Source organism: Pteropus medius, unplaced genomic scaffold (assembly GCF_902729225.1).
Source record: "Pteropus medius unplaced genomic scaffold, Ma_sr-lr_union100, whole genome shotgun sequence".
Taxonomy (NCBI): Eukaryota; Metazoa; Chordata; class Mammalia; order Chiroptera; family Pteropodidae; genus Pteropus; species Pteropus medius.
The window spans coordinates 1,015,332-1,039,106 of NW_024340697.1; the positions used below are offsets into that span (position 1 = coordinate 1,015,332).

Consider the following 23,775-nt stretch of genomic DNA (forward strand, 5'->3'; position numbering starts at 1 on the left):
AGAGTCCCAGACATGTTCTTTTTTAAAAACAAAAAAAAAATGGTTTGGCTCAGTTCTGTGTTTCTCCTGTTCTCTCCAGCTGCAGTGATGGCACTCAGACCTAAGTGCTCAAGGATTGCCATTAGAGACATGAAATGGCATCGAAATTCATGCCATAGAGCGTTCGAGTTCAGCTAGCATGTGAAAGATCATGGCGCTTTTCTTTCCATTCAGTAAACACTGAGTTATATTTTTGCCACTTTCGGTTTTTGTTTCTCTGGAGGGGGAAATCACTTTACTTCCTTCTAAGGTTATAAATAAGGAGACAGACATCAATTATGTTGTAAACATGCTATGGGGAAGAAAATTTCTTGATTAACATATTTCCTGTAGAAGCTACATCAGTGAAAGAAAGACTGGAGGGGGAAGTGCCCTGCTAGATTTGAAATAAAATTTAGGATTGTCGCTCATAACGTATTACCTTGGGACTCATTTTTTTCTACAGATGAGCAAAATGAGACTCAAAGAGATCTGACTGATGGTTCTCCACTCTGGCTGCACATTAAATCTATCTGGAAGCTTTAGAAACTAGGGGTGCCTGGGCCCCACTTCCAGAGCCAATCCGATTGGTCAGGGATGGAACCGGACATCAGTGGTTTTTAAAAAGGCACCCCCAGGTGGTTCTCATACACAGCCAAAGTCCAGAATCCCCATTTTAAAGCTCAGTGACAGGGAGGGGAGTAGAACAATGCCGTGTGAGTCCCAGATCAGAGATGTGTCCCCATGCTGCCACCTTGCAGAATGCCGGCTGTGGGCATTGCAGAAAGCACTGAAAGGACATGAGCCACGGCCACACTGGAAGGGAAAGCGTTGCAGCTGGGGACTGTTTGAGTAAGAGGGGGGCATGCTAGTCCCATGCAAGTCAAGTACAAGCATTTCCCAGGACATAGAGGACACACAAGGACATGCTGATTTACTGCATGACTCAGCTTGGACTTCAGTTGAGTTTCAGTCCGATCGTGGTACCCTCTGGAAAGAGACGCTAATTGTTCAACAAAGAGAGTGATGATGGTGCCCCTTTAGGAGTCAGGGGCTGGGAATCCTCTCTGCCTTCCCAATGGATTCAAGGAATCAGAACATTTCTGCCAACTCCCAAGTCAGCACGTCCTTCAGTAAGCCGCTCTTTTGCCAGACGGAATCTGCCCAATTGCACAGTGTGCTCTAGAGCCTAATGTGGTGCTCGACGTAGTCACTCCTCGTTCATTGTTGGCTCGTTCCGTATTTGCAAACTCATCTCATTCAAATTTATTTGTAACCCCAAAATCTACGGTTGCAGTACTTTCAAGACCATTTGTGCACATGTGCGGAGCAACAAAAAAATTTAACCTCCCACAGCATGTGTGCGCTTCCAGCTGAGGTCGAACAAGACAGAGGGGACTTGCTTGCTGTAACTCTCACGCTGAAATAAGTCTCCTTTTCCCAATTTAGTGCCACGTTTTAAAAATTTTTTTGTGCTTTCTTTTGGTGATTTCGTTGTTTAAAATGGCTCTCAAGTATAATGCTGAGGTACTCTCTAGTGTTGCCACACACAAGAAGGCTGCCATGCGCTTTATGGAGAAAAAAATACATGTGTTATGTAGGCTTTATTCAGCCATGAGTTATAATGACATCGGCCATGAGGTCGATGTTAATGAAGCAACAGTATGTTTTAAATAAGGTGTCATAAACAGAAGCATCTATAAAACAAGGTAATGTATTGGCGCATTGATGAAAATGTTACCAGAGGCTCTCAGGAACCTAAAGCTGCATTCCCCCAGGACCAGCGTTTGGATATCAGCTAAGTCAGGGTTCACGGTGGCTTTATAGACATGACTACTGCAAATAATGAGGACTGACTGTATATGGTATGTGCTCAATACATACTTGTTAGGCAAATGAGAAACTGAATAAAAATCTCACGTTTGTATATCTTTATATCTATAAATATTTTTATGTATATTTGTATTGGATTCAGTGTTGGCGCTAGAGCCTCAAAGACACCAAAAATTGCTATAACCTTTATGGAGTGCTGACTGTGAATCAGGCTATGTATGTATGTACGTATGTATATGATATATATATAATATATATATATATATATATATATATATATATATTATATATATATATTTAATCCTCACAACAGTCCTAGGAGGCAAAAAGATCTTTTTAATTCTACAGAGAGGGTAACTGAGGCCCAAATAAATGAAGGAACTTGCTCAAAGTCCCTCAATTAGAAAGAAGTAAATACGTATTTGAACCCAGGTAGCTTGACCACTGTTATGGGCTGAATTGTGCCCCCCCCTAAAATTCATATGTTGAAGTCCTACTGCACCCCTGTACCTGAAGATGTGGCTGTATTCAGAGATAGGGTCTTTAAAGAGGTAATTGGGTTAAATGAGGTCACTGAGACTTGCTACAGTGTGATATGACTGGTGTCCTTATAAGAGGAGATTAGGCTACTGACATGCACAGAGGAAAGACCATATGAAGGCACCAGGAGAAGATGACCATCTACAAGCCAAGGAGAGCGGCCCTCAGAACAAATCAACCCTGCCAACACCTTGATCTCAGACTCATAGCATTCAGAACTGTGAGGAATGAAATTTCTGTTCTCTAAGCCACTTAGGCTGTGGTACTTCGTTGTGGAAGCCGTGACAAGCTAACGCAAATACAGTCTCAACACCTGGCTGATAAATACAACATGTCCCCAGACTCCAAAGTGCTCCGAGTCTAGCCACTTGTCACAATCCTCCAGAGACACTTTTCTCCAGGGAGGGAGCAGTATAGTTGTGAATGAGACTATGCCTAAATCAGGCATTCTGGAACTGCCTGCAAGTATGGAGCAAGGGAGGAAAAGTGCTGGATATTGGGCCAAGGCCAAGCGGAGCATAAAGTTGGCCAAGCCAGAACAAAGCACCAGGAGGGGTGCCAAGTCACAGGACTGCAAGCAAAACATGGAGGAGTCGTGCTGGATGAGAAACAAGCCAAGTGATCCAGTCAAGAAGAAAGGCCAGGTCACAGAGGCAAAGGATACAAAGCAAAGCCCAAAGGCATAAGGCAACAGGAAAGGATCATGAGGACTGCTTTCTGGGTCCCGAGCCCACCTGAGACCCGCCTGGCAGTAACATCCAGTTTTAGAAAGCTTAAACCGACTTCCCTTTCATGCTCCTTTATCTGGGTAGAAACCACCACATTCCAATTAAATTCTGACATCCCCACCCAAATACGGTTGAGTGGTAGACTGATCATAACTGTGTCAGGTTGGGTTCCCCAGGAGCAGATGCTGAGAGGAAGATTCTGGAACATAGTAGTTTTTAATTTTAATAGCAGGAAGGATAAATCTCTCCTTATTTTCTATCTTTTCAAAAATACTTTGGGCCATTTTACATATTTTGTTTTCTTATATACCTTTTTAAATCATTATTTTCAATTTAAAAAGAAAGCCTGTTGTGTTTCTGATTGAAATTGCATGAAATTTATAGTTATTTGAAAAAATATTAACATTTTTTATTAGATTAAGACTTTTAATCCAGGAGCATGGTATATCTCTACATTTATTCAGTTCTTATTTCATGCCCCTCAAAATTTACAGCCCTCTCAAATAAATCTGACACTTTCTTTGTTAATTTTTTTCCTATGTGTGTTACAGTTTTGGTCTCTATTGTTAATGGGAAGTGTGTGTGCGCCTTTCCCCCCTTTTTTATTTCTATGTGTTTTCTACTAGTAAATGAATTGATTTTTAAAGTATTTCTTCTGATAACCAGCACCTTACTGAATTATTTTACTGGTCATCCGATAATTTACTTTTAATTGTGCCTGTTAGCTTTTCTAGGAAACCATTATATCCTTTGCAAATCAGTTCCAATACTTCCAATACTTCTTTACTTTTTAAGGCTTATTGCATTAGCTAGCACTCTGAAAAAACAAAAATAGCATCTGTTCATTGAGAGAGTGTAAGCTGTTGGCTAGTGTTCCCTCTGTGTTGTGATCGTGACGGCAGGTACTTTACATGTAATCCCTCCCACTGTTCATCCTATTCAGAGCCCCTCTCTGAGCTGAGCCAAGTACAATCAGAGGGTTTTTAGAAGACACGGTTTAGCAGAGTCGCTCTGCCTGCCTATGAGGTTGGCGGGGGCAGGGGAAGGGAGCAGGCAAGCAGGGCAGGGCAAATATTGCTTGGGTCCAGAGCCCACCTGAGACCCAGCAAAAATATTGCTTGCTACAATGACTAAAAATTCTGTGGGACAGACAATTGAGCCCTCGTACTTCTCAGGGCTCAATTGTCTGTCCCACAGAATTTTTAGTCATTGTAGCAAGCAATATTTTTGAAAACAAAATTTGAAATTTTTTACTTTTTAGCTCCGGTGAGAATGCCCCCTCATTCAACAGAGTGGAGTGAAATGCTCCGCACAACATAGTCTGTGCCTGATGGGAAGCTGGAGTCTCAGTCTGCCACTCCCTCACTGTGTCTAGGGACTGTCCTGTAGGCTTGTGGCTCTGCTGTTGTTTGCCAAGTTCATCGCCACATCTCACACGCTTCTCTGTCCTCAGTGACAGAACTCACCTCACATAACCAGGCCTCCGTGTATCCGCACACTAAGGGTTATAAATGAATGCGCAGAGCTTGTTTGCCTCCCCTTACTCCTCTTATGAGAGATTCCTTTTTATCCTTTCGAAGTAAGTAGCTGGGGGTAATTTGCTCCCTCTTTCTTAGCCTTTTTTTGTTTTGAAGTCACCAGGCAAGCTCAGAGAAGCTAAGATCAAGTCACCCTGGTTATCAGATGAGTTCTCTCTTCTACCTTGGACTCACGTCATCCCCTTTACATCATCTTTGCTAGTGGTACAGGTATTTATTTGAGTGCCTTGGGCTCTAAGCTCTGTATAGGAAGTAGCTGTACTTTATTTTTCCTCTTCTGTGTTCCAAAACACCTGTAATAATTACCAGCCTAAAATTAACCCAGTCTATCAGGTGCCCAGTGTTTGGTCGCCCTTCAAAGCTTTTTATTTTTTTCCTGGCTGGTCCTGGCTAGAATGACATGGCACTAGACTAAATTTTACATATGTACAATGAGGAGATTTTGCCTCATTTTTTCTAGGACTTTGATGCTCCGGTATTTTGAACCAGCCTGTCTGTGACAGCTCAAGTTGCCTAGTAACCAGCCAAAGACCAGCACCAGAGTGGAACCTAGAGAAGCCACGTTCCCTAATAAAAAGAGAAGCAGCCGGGAACTAGCAGGTCTAGGGTCACAGTTGGGCTGGATCCTCACTCCTTTGAGGATGTGACTGACATGTCTTTTGTTAAGCCGCTCAGATCCTTCATCTATAAAATGGGCCTGACATTTGACAGTGAGTCCCTCTGGCACATACTATGAGGATTAATAAGGAATCCAGAAAACAGTTTGCATCCTTCAGAATAAATGCACTAGGGAGATATACTAGATTTATTATAATTTGGTGCTAGCACAAAGATAATGTTGGAAAGTGGGATTAGCTAAATTGCAAATCTCCAACATTCTAAGGCAAATACAGTAATATCAGCCTCTCTACTTTCCTTGTAGATGAAATAACTATGTTTATATAATTATCTCAAAGACAGAAAGTAGTGATAAATGCATTGCAAACTGAGGGAAGATGTATTGAGGGGTGTTCCGTCTCCCTCCTCTGGTAGTGCAGTATTGAGATGGAAATTAAGACCAATGGTAGCAGATTTGCTTTCGGCATAATTTTTTTTTTTTACTTGTGTTGTTGACTTTGCTGCAGGGTAACATTGGTTGACCACAATTGTATAATTTTTCAGTGTGTACGACATCATTTTTATTTGACATCTGTATATTCTGTGTGTATTCTGCAGAGTCAGTTCCCTCAGCTATATATTCAGTCCTTTACACACTTCTTACTCCCTAACTATATTTGACCCCCCCTTTGCCTATACCTCCTCCCATCCTCCCACCCCACTAATAACCACTAGTCTGTAGTTCTCTCGTAACCACTAGTTTATAGTCCATGTCCATGAATCTCTGTTTGTTTGTCCCGTTCATTTGTTGCTTTTAGGTTTATATCCCACATATAAGTGATATCATGTGATTTTCAATTTTTTCTGTCTGGCTTATTTCACTTAGCATGATTATCTCGAGGTCCATCCATGTTGTCACAAATGGCAGTATCTCATCTCTTCTTATGGCTGAGTAATATTCCATTGTATATATGTTCCACAGCTTCTTTAGCCAGTCATCTGTCATAGGACACTTCGATTGTTTCCATGTCCTAGCCACCATGAATAATTACTCAGCACTAATTTGGCTAATCTGCCTTAGAGAAGTCTGTTGTTTCAAGGAGTAGAATGTCAAGATACAAGGTGAATAGTGTCATGGACCGGAACACAAAAATGGCTTCATTCGGGTTTCAGTCATCTCTCTCAATTCCAAAGTGGAATTCTGTGTCACTTGAGCCAAAACGCCTTACCTGGTGTTCAAGCCTCTCTCTCACTCCTGCAATCTGAGGCGTCCTGTTTTCCTCCTCGCCATGATCCCTTGCAGACCTTACGTTTTCTTTATGTTGGTTTCTTTCTTCCCTTCCCCAAACGCACTGAACTCTTCACAGCTGCATACATAAAGGCTCACAACTTCTGTTTACATTTTTTTCATAGTTCTCTTGGATGCTCTGAAACAAAATTACCCTGAAAACTCCCAGCTCAAGTCCTTCTCTGTAAAATGGACTGATTTATTTCCCAGGCCAATAGTGATCATAAAGCCCCTGATGTACCACCAGGCATCGAGAAGTTTCCATTTTTTTCTCTGCCATTTTCTGTGTATACTTAAGGCAAATTACTTCATCTCTCTCAATCTTAGATTCTCATCTATAGGACAGATAATAATATATTCAAAGGTTTTTGAGAAAATTAAATAAGGATATATATGTGTAATTTATATATGTATACATATACATGTCTTTTTATATGTATATAAGTATAAAGATAGATAGATATAGATATGTATGGTCATATATATATATGTAAATCTCCAGAAATTTCATAAGTACTCAGTTCTCAATAAGCTTGTTATCAGTAGTACTCGAGTGTGCTCGCTCTCCCTCTCTTCCTCTGTCTCTCTCTCCCCCTTCACCCTCCCACCCATTTCTAGCTCTCATACCAATCATGACAGCTTTTTGAGAGGCTACAGTCAGACTCTATGTCACCTAACAAAACAGATGTGTACATGTGTTCCTTTGGAGGGGATTTAAAACCAGGTTAAACAGTAAAATATATTGTCCACTAGCTTGTACTATTATTTTCTGCAGTGCTTTGAGAATCCAGCCACTTTGTTCTCCACTCCTTGCTGAGATCATTTGTTAATCACAAGAGCAAATGGCACGATTATTAAATAAGGCAAAGAAACGTTCTACATTTCTTTAAAAAGCATACCTTGGTCCTTTCTTAGGGGGACAAGTTTTAATTGTCTTATATTGAATATTTTTATGTGGCGTTCACTTATCATAAGAGAAAAATATGGAAAGCCACAGTCCTTGCGAGAGAACCCACGTTACACTGAAAACTCTCAAGGGTTCCCAGACCATTTGTGAACTCATTGTACAGAGACACGATTGCCTTAGCTAAATCTCATCCACCAGCAAGGATTACGAAAGACATTCATTCAATCACTCATCCTGAACTCGCTGCTGAAACTGCAGCCAGTTGAAATGACGTAGGAAAGCAAGGCCCTGCACTTAGCACGGAATATGAAAGGAAGAACCAGACAGTGGGTTGATTACCGGGCAGGTACTCCGGCAGCCCTCACCCTCAGAACCCCAGCAGGTTTCCAAACCTGGCCCTGACCCACATTAGTTTCCTTCAGAAACAGGAACTGCTAGAAATGCCATTCTCGTTCCCCCACACAACCCATCTGGGTGTTTCTAAGGAGGCAAGTGACTCTCACAGCATTCCACTAACTCTAGTGATATGGAACTTTGAAGATTTGCTCTTCTCTAAAATTTAACAAAAGAAAAGAGGGCAGCACTGGGGTCTCTTCCACTTCTCTTCTGGCTTGCCCAGGACTTCCCTGACTTTAGCAGCCCTTAGTCCCGGGAGGCCCTGCAGTGCTGGGAAAACAGGGAACAACTTTCTTTTCTATTATTTATTGAATTTATTGGGATGACATCGGTTAATAAAATCAAATAGGTTTCAAGTGTACAGTTCAATAGTGTTTCATATGTATATTGCATTATTTGTTCATCTCCCAAAATTTCTGCCGCAAATGTTGACCCCCTTACCCTTATCTCTCTTCCTCCCTCCCTCCTTTCAGAGTCTGGTAACCACTAGTCTATTGTCCATACTCATGAGTCTGTCATGTTTGTTTCTTACTTTTAGGTTTATATCCCACATGAGTGATATCATGAGGTTTGCAACTTTTTCTGTCTAATTTCGCTTAGCATGATTATCTCAAGGTCCATCCATGTTGTCACAAATGGCAGTATTTCATCTCTTCTTATGGCTGAGTAATATTCCATTGTACATATGTACCACAGCGTCTTAATCCGATCATCTACCAAAGGACACTGCATTAGTTTCCATGTCTTGGCCGGTGTGAATAATGCTGCAGTGAACATCAGGGTGCATAGATCTTTGAAGATAAATGTTTTGAGATTTTTGGAGGGTAAATACCCAGTAGAGGGATTGCTGGGTCATATGGTCATTCTATTCTTAGTTTTTTTGAGGAACCTCCATACTGTTTTCCACAGCGGCTGTACCAATTTACATTCCCATCAGCAGTGTCTGAGGGTTCCTTTTTCCTCCACAACCTCTCAAACACTTGTTATTACTTGTCCTGTTGATGACAGCCATTCTAATGGGTGTGAGAACAGCTTTTTTATAAATATAGCCAGGAGTGAGGAATGTCACATGACCACCAACTTCTTTAAATAGAATAGACTTTGACTCATTCAGCTTAAAAAAGAGATTTCTGGTCAACCCACAATCCTAATGCCATCCAAGACCTGCTCTTTCTTCTCCAAGTCAATGGTTACAGTTATTTTTGAGGTAGGAACCCCTTTGAAAAACTACTGAAAGCTGTGGAACCTCTTCCTAGAAAAATCTATGCATATTCACATTACATTGAAGTATAATTTACATAAAGTATATTAATCAAAAGGTTATAGAATGATAAATGGTCAAAAGTTGAACATACCACGTCAATAGTACTCATATCAAAAATAGATTCTTACCAGCACCCAAATAACACCTCCTTTCCCTTTCAGTCACTAGGCCACCAAGGATAAATGCTACCCCAACTTCTAACACTTTAATTGGTTTTCGCCTGCTTTTGAATTTCATATAAATGAAATCATCTAGTATGTAAACTTCTATATTTGACTTCTTAAAATTCAACACTTTTGTGAGAGTAAACTATATTATTATATGTAGTTGCAGTTCATTAATTTGCACGTATGTTCCATTGTATTAACACACCACATTTTATTTCTTCAGTCTGTTATTGACAGACAGCTGGGTCGTTAGATGCAACCCTTATGAATAGTATTGCTACAAACATTTTCATGTTTTTAGTGAACAAATGTGTGCATTTCTGTTGGCTACAAACCAAAAAGTAGAATGGTTAGGTCCTAGAATATGCGTATGTTCAACCTTAGCAGACATAATTTTTATTTCATTTATTTTTAAATTTACATACAGTAAGTTTTGTTTTGGTATGAAGTTCTATGAGTTTTGACAAAGGCATGGAGTCATTGTAACCACTACTCCAATCAGGATTAAACAAAAATTCTCCCAAATTTTCTCATGCTGCCCCTTTATAATCAACCTCTCACCCTTTTCCTTGACAAAGCCCTGATCATTCTCTGTGTAGTTTTGCTTTTTTTTTTTTTTCTTCAGAATGTTAGGTAAATGGAATTCTGCAGTATGTGATCTCTGTTAGACTGGTTTGTTTTATTTAGCATAGTATATTTGAGATTCATTTTTGTTGTTTATATATACTTAGTCCATTCCTTTTTATTACTTAGTAGCATTCCATTGTATGGACCACAATTTGTTAATTCATTCATCTGTCGAAAGACATTTCTTTTTTCACTATAAGAGTTATATAAACATTCATGTACAGGTTTGTGTGTGAATGTAATTTCTTATTTGTCTGGGATGATCACTTAGGAATATTGGTGTATTTCATGTTTCATTTACCTTTATAAGAAACTGCAAAATTGTTTTCCAAAACGATTGCCCTGTTTCGAGTTCCCAGCAGTAATGTATGCCAACTCCAGGTGCTCTGGGTCCTCCAGCTCCAGCACTTGGTATTGTCAGGTTATTTTGTAAGCCGTTCTGATAGTTGTCTCGTGATATCTGATTGTGATTTTAATTTGCACTTCCTTAATGACTAATGATGTTGCACGTATTTTCATGTGCTTATTTGCCATCCTTAGATAGTTACTTTATGTATTCTGTCCAGTGTTTTTGTTGTAATTTGTGGGAGGATAGTGTAAAGTGTGCTTACTCCATCTCAGCCTGATCCAGAAGTCTGCAATACCTTTGGAATTAAGTTTTAGTATATTCCTCAGAGAATATGCTTTAGACAGCACCGCAAACAAATGGAGCATTACCAGCATGAGGACTATAGATGATATGAATGTATTTCAAGGACACTTAAGATACTGCTTCTCCTTTGAGTCCTATCTCCCAGTTTATTGAGAGCCTGCTGCTTTGTATGATTAGCTCCTACAAAATTCAAGTGGGCAAAAGAACTTATGTGAGTTAATTAAAAATGTACCCTACACCTGTGTTCTGACCGTCAACCCATTTTGCTTCCTAAGGACACAAGTCTACCCATTCCTCTTGGGTTACGGTATTTTAAACGGCTGTCATAGAAAGTAACTGGATCTGCTTTGGTGCTTTCTCCCTTTTGCACAGTCCTACTGGAAGGACGTCAAGTTTGATTTGACCCAGTAGTTCTCGGTGTTGGGAAACAGGCTTTCCCTGAAGTGCACTCACTTTTCAGTTAGGCCGCCTTAACAACAGAATGGATAGGCATGGGTCAAGATGATCAGCCATGACAGTACATTTGTCAAACTGGAGCCAGAGCTGAAGTCTTAAGATGCCCAAGTATTAACATCCACGCTCACTTATGAGGCAGGATTACTTGAACCCACATGTAACCCTCTAGCAGGATGTCAGGTAATTCGAATGGCTCCATCAACTCATCTGGGCCATTAGAATAGTGCTACCCAATGTGTGGCCTGCAGACTACAGCATTAGCGTCACCAGGGTACTTGTTAGACATCCCAATGCTTAAGAAACTCCTTCTGAATCAGACCTCTGGGGTAATCACAGGAATCTGTATCTCAACAAGCTTCCCAAGGAATTCTTATGCACTCTGAAGTTAAGAACCACTGACACGTAACTTATACTTATCACAGATGTGGATTTAAAAGTCAAGAAGAGGAAACGAGATGACTCTCCTGATATTTTCATATTTCTCCTGAGTGTTGATCTATTACTCTTTTAGGACCAGATTTCCCAAACCTATACCTTTTTAAAAAGGAATAACTAAAATGGCATCGGTGATAGCAGTGAACAAGACTGCCAGCTTTCCAGGAGAGTATCTGGCCCTCCTTTTACAATCATATGTGATAAAATAGTATTGTGAAGTGTAGGTAAAATACAACCCTATTTTTTAACTATTTTAAAGGAAACACACACAATAAAGTAATTTTTAAATGACAGCAGTTTCTTATTTTCCTTATAATTAATGTTTTAAAAAATAATATTCAGAAAACCTAAGGGAAAAGCAAGCAAACCTATTTGTAGTGTATTTCCTCCAAGAAAGATATCATTTTGTGAGCAAAATACCAGGGTAAAGTGAGCAAGTTCTGTAGTAATTCTGACTATCATCTCAGTCTTGAGCCTAGTTAAAGGAATTCTGAGAGCTGAAATCAAGAAAACTGGCAAAAAAGATAGAAGCGGTCTTCTAAATTGGTCTCAAATTGGTCAGATGCTGTTAATAAATATTTATTGAGTACTTATTATGTGCAAAGTGTATGCTTCATGCTGAAGCTGGTCATCATTATATCTATTTGAAAGTATGATAAGCTAGCCTTATTAAATGTCCGCCAAAATCCGTGTAGGCCATAGAAAGCAATGAAGTTTTATTCTTTCCCTCTATACTCTCCTTCCACTTCTCTACAATCTACTCCATCACATACACACCTTATCAAGATGTATTTTCTTTCACAGGAAGCTGATGCTACTGATTTAACATCAGGGGCACAGAATTTTCATTGTTTCTTTGTTTCATTCAGCCATGGAGATTCTCAGATTCACCCTCTTCACTCCCAGTTATTACCAAGAGCATGCATTTTGCAAGCTGATGAATTGAAATCTGAAGTACAAAGTGTGGACATGGAATTGAGCTAAAGGATATTATTATACAGAAGGAAATTATTTGGGGGAGAATTGTCTGTCCCTGCTGTTCAAACTGTAAACACAAGTTAGATATCATATAATACTTTTAACTGTTTTCCAATTAATTTCTCTATGAAAAATTCATCAGTGAATTAGTCATCACATCTTATGTTGGTCTCAGACCGGAGCCCAGGTGCATCACCAGTTTTAGTCCCCACTCTGCCCGCCCCACCAGACATCAATTGCAGCTTATTGAAGAACAGATAATGTTGGCGCTGTAACCAGAGCTGCAGAGATATTTGGCACATCGCACATGCAGCCCTTGGAGGACTCATAGCTGACTACCCATCTTCCTACAGCTTCAATCTCAGGCAGATGAGTAGCCTGAGAAGAGGCAGAGGGTCCTTTGAAAGGCAAGAGTGCTGCTTAGTGGATTAACTGGGCACTGCCTCCATCCGGGATCACCTAGGGAAGCCACAAGCAGAACAAGGGAGTGCTTGGGTGAAAGACGGGATGGCTACGTGCCTGGGATCTCTTGACTTCTCGTCATGCTCCCTCTGATTATTTCCTTATATTTGGAAAGAAATTGTGGCATTAGAGGAGTTTTTCAGAAAGCAAAGAAGAAAACGATCACCTTTGATAAGCCAACTGGTTTTTTCTTTGAATGTGAGAAGTCTTTGTTCAGTTTACTTTGTTAAGATCCCAGGTATCTGTCCTAGGTTCTGCTCCACTTATATTCTGATATAGGCACTAATCAGCGGTGGCTGCTGCTGGTCAAGGACTTGGGAAGTCCATGTGCAGATGTCCATTCACAAGAGGAGAGGACCCAACTCTGTGTGACTCCGGCCAGAGTTTGAGAAACCTTTTAAGTTTGACAATTCCTACACACCATCAGAAATACCTCCAAATCACCATGTAATTTAACTGTTTCTGGTATTAGTTGATTGGGAAAATACTTCTACTATCACAAAGAAATGACAATAGTTTCAAAAAGAATTTTAAATGATTTTGTATTTGATTAATCATAACACCTGCAGACATTCGAAAATAGCAGTCCATGTGAGACCTATTTTTATTCATTATGCAGACAATACTTGGTGAGCAGAAGAGCTAAAGGGTCTTTTTGCATAGCACTTGGATTCTTGCGTGTCCATGATACATAAATTTGAAACCAGTGGCTTAGACAATGAATGCTATGAAATAAATGAATGAACACATACAAAATAAATTAATAATTGTGGAAAAAACAAACCCGGATTTATTAGTAAAACAGAAGGAAGTAGACCTCTTTGCTGAGGCCGAAATTACAGTCATTTTGGTTGTTAAATGGGAAATTATTTTATGATAATTCATGTTACTGCTATGAACATCTGTGATGAATTTAAGATCACTTGTTGCTTTTGGGTCAACAAACTGTGTTAGTAGAGCAATCAGATGAATTAAGTATTCTTTAGAAGTAAAGTTCAGCTATTGAAATTGTGGTTTTAAAGGTGTTTTTTTCTCTTTAGGGATTCAAGACTACAGACCACGTAGACATTTGTGGCTTTGAGATGTAACATTGCCAGGATGGATTCGCACGCCCTAACTGCCCTGAGCCAGGATAGAAGGTAATTTGATGTCCACTACCATACTACCTCTGATGTTGTTGGGATGATGTCCACCCATAAAGTGATGGAAACACCTGTTTAAAGAGGGATGTCTGCTCCTAGCAGAGCCATGCTACAGCTAAGAGCAGGCTCATGGACTACTATTTCTCATACTTCCCTTTCAACCCTGGAACACTGGTCCCCCATCTAGTATCTCTGGGGGTGATGACCAGGCTTCGAGTGCCATTAAATGGAATTTTGAGCAAAGGGTAAAGCATCACCTAAATCTTATCTTGGTTCAGCCCCTCTTGTCTCCTTGAAGTCCTCAGAGTCACTGTGCCCACAGTGCACAACGGCAAGGGAAGAAAGGCATCATTTCTTTTCAGTGAGCCTGTGCCTGAACCACCAGTGCAGACTTTTCTAGGCAACTGGACTAAAATCCATGGCTTAGACCCAAGGGAAGCGGGAGAATTCACCTCTCCCCTCATTCCAAAGCTTACCTTCTAAATTTTACCACCTTTGTGGAAACTGTATTAGGAATATGATACCAGGGTTTAGAACATCCAGGTGGATGTGAGAGAAAAGAAGAGAAGGAAGTCAGAGCCCAAGGCCGGATTCCGCTCCACGGAGGCGAGGGAAATAGAGACGTACACCCATGTATGTGACCCTCTAACACCCAGGGTCAAATACACACTAGAGTCTAGAATCTGGACCACTCAGGTTACCAACAGCTGCTTTAGAGAGGACCTAGAAAATAAGTGGGAAGAAAGCAGAGATCTCCTTTCTCTATAGTACCTATGGGTCTCATTCTGGAAGACCATTGTCCACTTAAGAATTCTGCCTTGGAAGATAAATAACTGGAAATCTCCACATAATGAAATTTTCTGGCAGATGAAATTCAGCTCACAGCATTGTTGGCACAAGAAGCCGCATCGAAAGTCTTTGACCTCCTGAAGCCAAAGAATAATCAGGCTCGTGCTGGCATTTGATGAGTTAAGTGAACTGAAATATGAAGTCTGACAAAATTATTAATGGAATTTTCTTTAACCAAGAGGATCAACAAAATCCATAGGAAGTAAATCTTTGCTTCATCTCCTACTGCTGTTATTGACAGAATTATGGAGGCATATTTTTTTTCTTTTTTTGCAGAAAGCCAATGAATTCCTTGATTTTATAAAAACTGGATAAAAACAGTATCTAACTAAGGAGATAAGAATGTTCTAGAAGAGTACTGCCCAATAATCTTCACTGTCCAATATGATAGCCAGCAGCCACATATGGTTATTGAGTATTTGAAATGTGACAGTATGGCTGAGGACTTGAATGTTTAATCCAACTTAATTTTAAATAATACGATTTTAAATAGCCACATGTGTCTAGGGACCACCATATTGTAAAGCACAGTTCTAGAAGAACTGTTCCATACATGGGTACTATATTTTATTAAATATGTCATGGGCACAACTGTATATAATAACATCTATTATTTTAGATTATTATATTATTGTCTATTATCTATTATTATAGGTATTGTTATATACAGTCAAAATAAAAATAAAAGAATTCACATATCCTTTAACCCTTCTTAAGAAAGAGAATATTACCCAAACCTCTGAAGTCTCCCAAGGGCCCTTTCATAATCCCTTCATTTTCCACCCCACCCCCAGAGGTAACTACTACCCTAAATTTTGTGTTCATCATTCCCTTATTTTGTTGTATGTTTTTACCAAAAATTTTATTCATTCCTAAACAAAATTTTATTTCACTTCACATGTTTTTGGACACTTGATAAACTGAATTGTACTGTATCTATTCTTTGGGGACTTGCTTTTTTAATTCATTATCATGTTTAACAGTCACCACAGTATTGATGGATATAGCTATATTTCATTTTAACCACTCTTATTAACATACCGATGTCATTTGTTTATTTCAGTGGGAGAGCAGATTAGATTCCCTCCATGTCCCCCTCCAGGCAGTGGTAACGGTACCGTTTCTATTTTCTTGCTAGTACAAACACTCAGGATGTTTTTCACATGTTTCCAGGGGCAGATAAGAAAGGATCTCTCTAAGATTCATATCTTGGAGCCATACACAAGACAATAACTGATCTATATTTTCATTTACATAAAACTCAAAGCAAAATGTTTCACAGTATGTCCACGGATGCATGTAGAAGAGCAAGAGATGAAGCCGAGGAGTTGCTAGGTGGTGAGGTACTAGGTACTATGGAGTGAGCTGGAAGCCACTGGAAGGTTTTCAGCAGAGAACCAATATGACTTGGCTTATGCCTTCAAAGGATCACTCTGGAGCCTGAGAATAGACCTTCACGAGGCAAGAGTGGAAGCAGGGATACCAGTTATGAGGCCAGTGCGATGATCCAGGTGAGAGAAGATGGCAGCTGGGACCGGAGTGGTGGCAGTAGAAATGGTGACATGTGGTCAGATTCCAGGTATATCATAGAGATAAAGCTGATTGTATTTGCTGATGAATCCGTTGTGAGGTCTAAGGGAAGATAGACATCGAAAGGAGAGGTATCAAGAATGTCGGAAGGAAGTTTAACTTTGCATGGTGAATGCACAATGCAATATACTTATGATGTATTATTGAATTGTACACTTGAAACCTATATAATTTTATTAATCAATGTTACCCCAATATATTTAATTAAAAAAAGAAAGAATGACATAAGACTTTTGGCTAGAATATATGCAAAGTACACATACATACATTGTACCCAACACAGGTTTGGAACGTGATGTGTATTTATGTTTAATAAATAGTCTCTCTCTTTTTCTCATGGGTCATGGACATGACGGACAACCCAGTTTAGACTTTAATATTCTCTAGTTCCTTAAAGCTAGAGATACCCACCCATTCCAGTGTTGACTCTGATAAGTAAGTGGAGATGAAAGAGTAACGTCTGTAAGACTTGATTCTTAGGCAGCCGATAGGTGCTCACATCACTGCCCATCTTGGGAAACAATCAGAGGAAACAGGAGCAGCTCTAATGACAGTACTTCCAAGAGGACAGTTTTTTTTTTTTTAAGATCAAGTGCTATTTTAACACGCGCCTAAGGGGGAATGTTTACAGTTGAGATTTGTAGATTTCTATGCTTTCTGGGTATAAATAGAACATTTGAGCCCCTTGGAAGAAAGCTTAGGTATTTACGAAGATTACCATCGTTTACACTGCTGCTCCTGACCAGTGAAATGCTTTCCAAATTCTATTTTAATTGCATCAGCCTTTTAAGATGGACGGCTTGATATGACCTTATTGACTAAGTGAATTTCAGAGATGACAGACCCCATCATCAACATGACAGACTGTCAATCCATACATCTCAATCTGCAAAGTCAGTACTAGGCACTTGGTTTTCAAGTTAACAGTATCAAAACCAAATTAATATTTGTGATTGCTACAGAAGCTGTGCTTTCTCCTTCCTTGGGTTTATAATAGATGTCTATCCAGAAGACTTTGCCAAGCATCCTTCTCTGCCACTCTCATGCCTTCTGGACCTAACACCACTCATATCCCTAAGGATTCATACAATTATGCCCATTTATGTACAACTATCCATTTAGTTGGATTAATTGCTAATATAAGGTCAGCAACATTACATGCTTTTAGCTTGGTGTTCTTTTTAAGATAAAAAAGAAAATACAGGCAATAACTAGCAGTAAGTATTAGGTTGAAGCAAAGCCCTTCCTTCAAGATAATGCAAAGTATGTAAGAGATGCTTTAATGTGACTTGAAGAGTGTTTCCATTTGCATCATTAGTCAAGAACAGCAGATATTTTTAAATTTATTTTATTTTTCAATTACACTTAACATGCAACATTATATTAGTTTCAGGTATACAACATAGTGATTCGATATTTATATAAGTTACAAAGTGATCACCCTGATAAATCTAGTACCCATCTGACAGCAGACATAGTTACTACAATATTATTGACTATCTTCCCTATGCTATACTTTACATCCCCATGATTATTTTGTAACTACTAATTTGAACTTTCTAACCCTTTCCCCTTTTTCAGCCACACCCAAGCCCCTTTCCATCTGGCAGCCATCCGCATGTTCTCTGTATCTATGAATTTGTTTCTGTTTTGTTTGTTTTCTTTTTGAGATTCCACATGTAATGAGATTATATGGCATTTATCTTTCTCTGTCTGACTTACTCCACTCAGTATAATACCCCTTAGGTCCATCTGTGTTGTTGCAGATGGCAAGGTTTCATTCTTTTTCTGGCTGAGTAATATTTCATTGCATATATATACCACCTCTTCTTTATCCATTCATCCATTGATGGACACCCAGTTTGCCTCCATATCTTGGCTACTGTAAATAATGCTTCAATGAACATATGGATTCACATGTTCTTTCAAAGTAATGTTTTGTGTTTCTTTGGATAAATATTCAGAAGTGGGATTCCTGAGTCCTCCTTGGTCTCTTGTTATAGCCTTTGTTTTAATGTCTATTTTCTGTAGTATAAGTATTGCTACCCCAGATTTTTTCATTTCTATTTTTATGAAATATGTTTTTCCATCCCTTTATTTTCAGTCTGTGTGTCTTTCAATCTGAAGAGAGTCTCTTGTAAGCAGCATATGTAAGGGTCTTGTTTTCTTATATTCAGCCACCCTATGTCTTTTGATTGGAGCATTTAATACATTTACGTTTGAAATAATTATTGACAGATATGTAGTTATTGCCATTTTATTCACATTTTTTGACTATTTTTTCCTTTTTCTTAAAGAAGTCCCTTTAACATTGGTTGTAGTACTGGTTTGGTGGTGACAAACTCCTTTAGCTTTTTCTTGTCTGGGAAGCTCTTTATCTGTCCTTCAATTCTAAATGATAGCTTTGCTGGATAGAGTAATCTTGGTTGTAGGTCATTGTTTTTCACCACTTTGAATATTTCCTGCCATTCCCTTCTTGCCTGGAAAGTTTCTGTTGAGAAATCAGCCGACAGTCCTATGGGAGCTCCCTTGTAGGTCACTAACTGCTTTTCCCTTGCTGCTTTTAGGATTCTCTCTTTGTCATTAAACTTTAATTATGATATGTCTTAGGGTAGGCCTCTTTGGATTCATCTTGTTTGGGACTCTCTGCATCATCCTAGGCTTGTATATCTATTTCCTTCGTCATGTTAGGGAAATTTTCCATCATTATTTCTTCAAATAAGTTTTAAATTCTTCGCTCTCTCTCTTCTACTTCTGGTAATCCTGTGATGCGAATGTAGGTATGCTCATGTTGTCCCAGAGGCCCCTTAAACTACCCTCATTTTTTGTATTCTTTTTTTCTTGTTGCTGTTCTTTTTTTTTTTTTCCTATTAGGAGATTTTTTAAAATTAACACTACTAATTTATTTATTTATATTTAATTGAAGAAATTATTTAATTTTTCCCTCGTCTACATCCCCCCTCCCCCAACTTGTTGCTGGTCTGATTGGATGTTTTCTACTACCTTCTACATTGCTGTTTTGATCCTCTGCTTCATCTAATTAACTCTTGATTCTCTCTCATGTATTTTTCATTTTAGTTATTGTAGTCTTAATTTCTAACTGGTTCTTTTTTCTGTTTTCTGTCTCTGTTTTTATGTTTCCTTTCTTGTTGTTGAAGTTCTCACTGAGATCACTGAACATCCTTATAACCAGCGTTTTGTACTCTGCGTTGGTAGATTGCTCATCTACATTTTGTTTAGTTCGTTTTCTGGAGCTTTGTTTGATTCTTTCATTTGAGACATGTTTCTTTGTCTCCTCTTTTTGGCTCCCTCCCCAGTTTGTTTCTATGTATTAGGTAGGGCTGCTATGTCTCCCGGTCTTAGTAGAGTGCCCTTACATAGTGTGTGTCCTGTGGGACTCAGTGGTGCAGTCTCTCTCATCGCCTGAGCTGTGTGCTCCAGGTGCGTCCCTTGTGTGGGTTGTGTATGCCATCCTGTTATAGTTGAGCTTTGGTTGATATTTGCGTGTCAGCAAGAGGGATTGACCCTCGGGCTGATTGGTTGTAATGACTGGCTGTGACTACGTTGGAGGAGCTGTTGTGCAAAGGTTGACCCTATGGAGCAGGACTTGCTTTAGCAGGGTTCCGGTGCCTTCCCAGTCTGCCCTTTGGGTCTGTCCTATATGGAGGAAGCTAGATGGTGCTCCTGCTTAGCCTGAAACTGGTCACCAGGTGTGCCAGGCCCAGGACCTCCTTGGAGGGACCCTGCCTCAGGCCAAGCTCAGCTACAGCCTGTGCCCTGCCTGGGGCCACTTGGCATGAGCCATCAAGCAGTCCACAGATGGCCGCCACCTATACTGGGCTTGGAAGTGCCTCAAGAGGCCAAGCCACAAACCAAGGCTGGCTGCTGCTAATGCTAGTCTTGGGGCTGCTCAGCAAGAGGTACAGCGCACAGTGGGGCCAGACTTTGCTTGTTTGGATTTAGTGAACCTTTGAGAGATTTCAGGAAAGTTTACAGCTTGAGCCAAGACAGGCCATTTGTGTGAAAAATTCACTAGAAGTAGCTTGGGTGGACCCGCAAGTTGCGTGTTGCTGGGTCTCAGGGAATCACCTGGGTAGGGCAACCATTGTTAGCTAGGTTGATGGAGACACTGGGAGGGGTGAGGGCTCAACAAGGGAACAATGTCTTCTGCCAGCACTCCTTTTTGTAAAACAGCTGCCTCTCCAGCTCTTGCCCTGAAGCCAGACGATTCCATTCTTCTCAGTATGTCTTTGGTGCCTTTCAAGCTGCTGTCCTAGCTCTGGAGCTCAGAGCAAGTGAGTCCATCAGCGAGTAAATTTGTGTGTGGGCTCTTTATGAGGAATGCCTGGTACTCCAGTTACCCTCCATCTCACCCAGTCACAATCTCCTCCAGTTTTCACAGCAAGAAGTTGTGAGGACTTCTCTTCTCAGCACTGGAACCCTGGGGTGGGGAACTTGGTGTGGTACTGGGAACTCTTGCTCCTCCAGGGGAATCTCTGCAGCTGAGATATCCCTCCCGATTCTCAACTGCCACACGTGGTGTGGGACCAGGCCATTCCACATCTCTGCCCCTTCTACTAGTCTTGAGGTGGCTTCTTCTATATGTCCCCAGTTGTAGGACTTCTGTTCAGCTAGATTTTAGGCAAATCGCAATGATGGTTGTTCTGGAGTTGTAATTTTGATGTGGTCGTGAGAGGCGGTGAGCACAGCATTTACCTACTTTGTTCTCTTGACAAGAAATCTTCAGTGGCTATTTTTATATCATCATGGCTTCAGCTTTTGAAATATGTAAAACTAGTGTAAAGATAGGCCAGGGTACAAAATAAAAGGTCTTCCCCGTCATCCACACTTTTTTAATACAGTAAGACACTGTGAAGTTCTCACACGTAAAAAGGCAATTGTCCTACGCACCAGGAAGTATAAAGAAATAACAAATGGCCCCCACCATGAAGGCGTTGATTATTGTGGGGAGACATAGTTATAAGCCAGTGTTTTTTGAGAGAGCAGAAGCCCCATGATCACTTCCACGGACAGTTTAGTAGTGAGTAAGACTTGGATACTATAGTCAGATGATAACACACGTTAACTTTTATCACATAGTTATAAGCTGGTCACGTGTAGCATCTCATTTAAGCTTTACTACAACCCTATGAAGTAGGGTATATTTTCCTCACCATTTTGTATACAAGGAAATTGAGATATAGCCAGATTAAGTGACTTCCCCAAGTCACACAGGTAGCAAGCAGTGCAGCCAGGATCTGAAAGGATCCAGGCAGTCCTGCTGCAGAATCTGCATCACAACCTCTGTGTTGCTCTGCCGTTATGATATCTGGGTGGGAAAATCAGCTCTACCACTTACCGTAGTAACAAATGGTGGTTGAAAAGACAGATTTTTATTTTGTGCCCTGGTCTGTCTGTGCAACAGTTTTACAAATTTGGAAAGTAGGAGTAATGAGAATATTAAAATAGTTGCCTCTTGACTAGTCAGGTAATGGTAAAAGGACTTTAAAATCATTTTCAAATATCTCTTTCATGTGCCACATTGGAAGAAGGTCGCCCTTCAGTCTAGCAAATGTTTGTAGCATGCTTCTAACTTTATGTTGTCTTAAGAAGAATATCAAATCAAGAACACTTAGGGTTGCTGACTCTGTAATAGCAAATAACTGGATGGGTAGCATAATTTGAACTTTAGTGATATGTATTTAGCTGCTCTATGACTTAGTTTGTTCCCCTGCAAAAGGTGAATAATAATCATGTCTACTTTATAGGGTCTGTCTGAGGATTAAATGAGCCATTGGGAGTAACATGCTTAACGTTATGCCCGGCACACAAAAAAATACTCCATGATAATGATGCTAATGGTGATGGTGATAGTGACAATGCGATGATAAGAATCCTGTCTGCCGTTGGCATGCTCAATTTTAGAAGCTTCAGTTTTAGGATGCTTAGCTGAGATGTTCTATGTTTTATACTCATGAATATAATATTTAGAATTAAAACATTTATCAATGGTTCATTACTGGCTTTTACATGCTTCATCTTTGCCATTTCCTTGAGATCTTATAAGAGCATTTGAAAGAAAAAAAGTTACTAATTGCCCTTTACCTAGAGTTGACTTGAGCAAACCTGGGTGAGGATTTTTACTTAGATAAAAGTCTCACCATCCCCTACTCCCTGCATTGCTCAAGCATTAGAATGTGCAGAACATGATTCTGAACAATCTTGTGAACATATTAGAGCATTCTCGGATAAGCATGATAATGTTGCCTATAAATGGAATAGCTCACCTAATTAATTATACATACAATACATATATCTACTTCCAATAAAGAGTTTACTGTAACCAGGCACACTGAATCTCAATAAATAATTCCTTGGGCATTCTCTATCATAATTAATTTATAATTGTGTTCACTGAGCATATGTGTTCTTTGTAATCAATGATGAGACATCAAAAAAGGCTTCTTCGGTTTATATCACAGGAAGTTTACTCTCAGATTTTAGAATGCCAATTAGAAGTTAAAGCACATTTGAAAAACTCTGGAGTGTATATTTAAACCGAACGGTTAGTAGTACTTGCTATTGTGTTTATATATAAGCATTTTAATTGTATTCAATTCTATAAAACAGGAACGTTTAGTTGATTTTTTTCTTTCAGCTTTCTAAAGCAGTATTTACAGTGCTTTCTTAGATGTGAGAGCGGGCTAAAACACAGACTTATTAATAGGACCAAATTTCATTTAATTGGAAGAAAATTTCACCACTAAGAAGGTGTGTATGAGTGTATGTGTGTATTGTTTCTACACCCACACATTGTAATCACTCTTCAGGCTCTAAAATGATAAGAATATTTTTGTGGATCTCGTAGAATTCATTTCCAGTCACACAGTGAGGGAAAAAGTCTCCAGATCAACATATTAGAGTATCTAGTAAAGAGAAGTAACAATTCTCTAATTTTAGTAATGAAGATTGTGTGATTTTCTATCTTCCAATCTTTTTTTCTGCAAAGGTCTCATTTCTCCTATCAGTAAACATCCATTGTTAAAATGTGAAGGAGCTCAAGGGATGGGAGGCTGGATTTTCACTCTAAATTACTAGCTTGCATGCAGTGCCAGCTGCCAATATCAAGTGCTCATCCCTGTCTCATGACTCGCCATTGACCCCAGTGAGATAACCCATTGGGTTTGGGCCTAATACTGACTTATTCCTGGCTTTGGGGTGTGCAGTAAATACCAAGGGCTTAGTGAAGGCTGGGAGAGGCCACTCGACTATTAATTAGGCCAGTAGGTGAAAAGTGGAATCCAGCAA

The 23,775-nt window shown here is 39.7% G+C and overlaps 1 long non-coding RNA gene across 1 annotated transcript in view; it reads left to right on the forward strand.

Moving 5' to 3' along the window:
* Positions 1–23,775, forward strand: part of LOC120611221 (uncharacterized) — an 89,812-nt gene that overhangs the window by 3,937 nt on the left and 62,100 nt on the right. Inside the window, exon 2 of the long non-coding RNA XR_005655106.1 lies at positions 13,927–14,025. This is a non-coding gene — a long non-coding RNA (uncharacterized LOC120611221). The remainder of the gene's footprint in view (positions 1–13,926; positions 14,026–23,775) is intronic.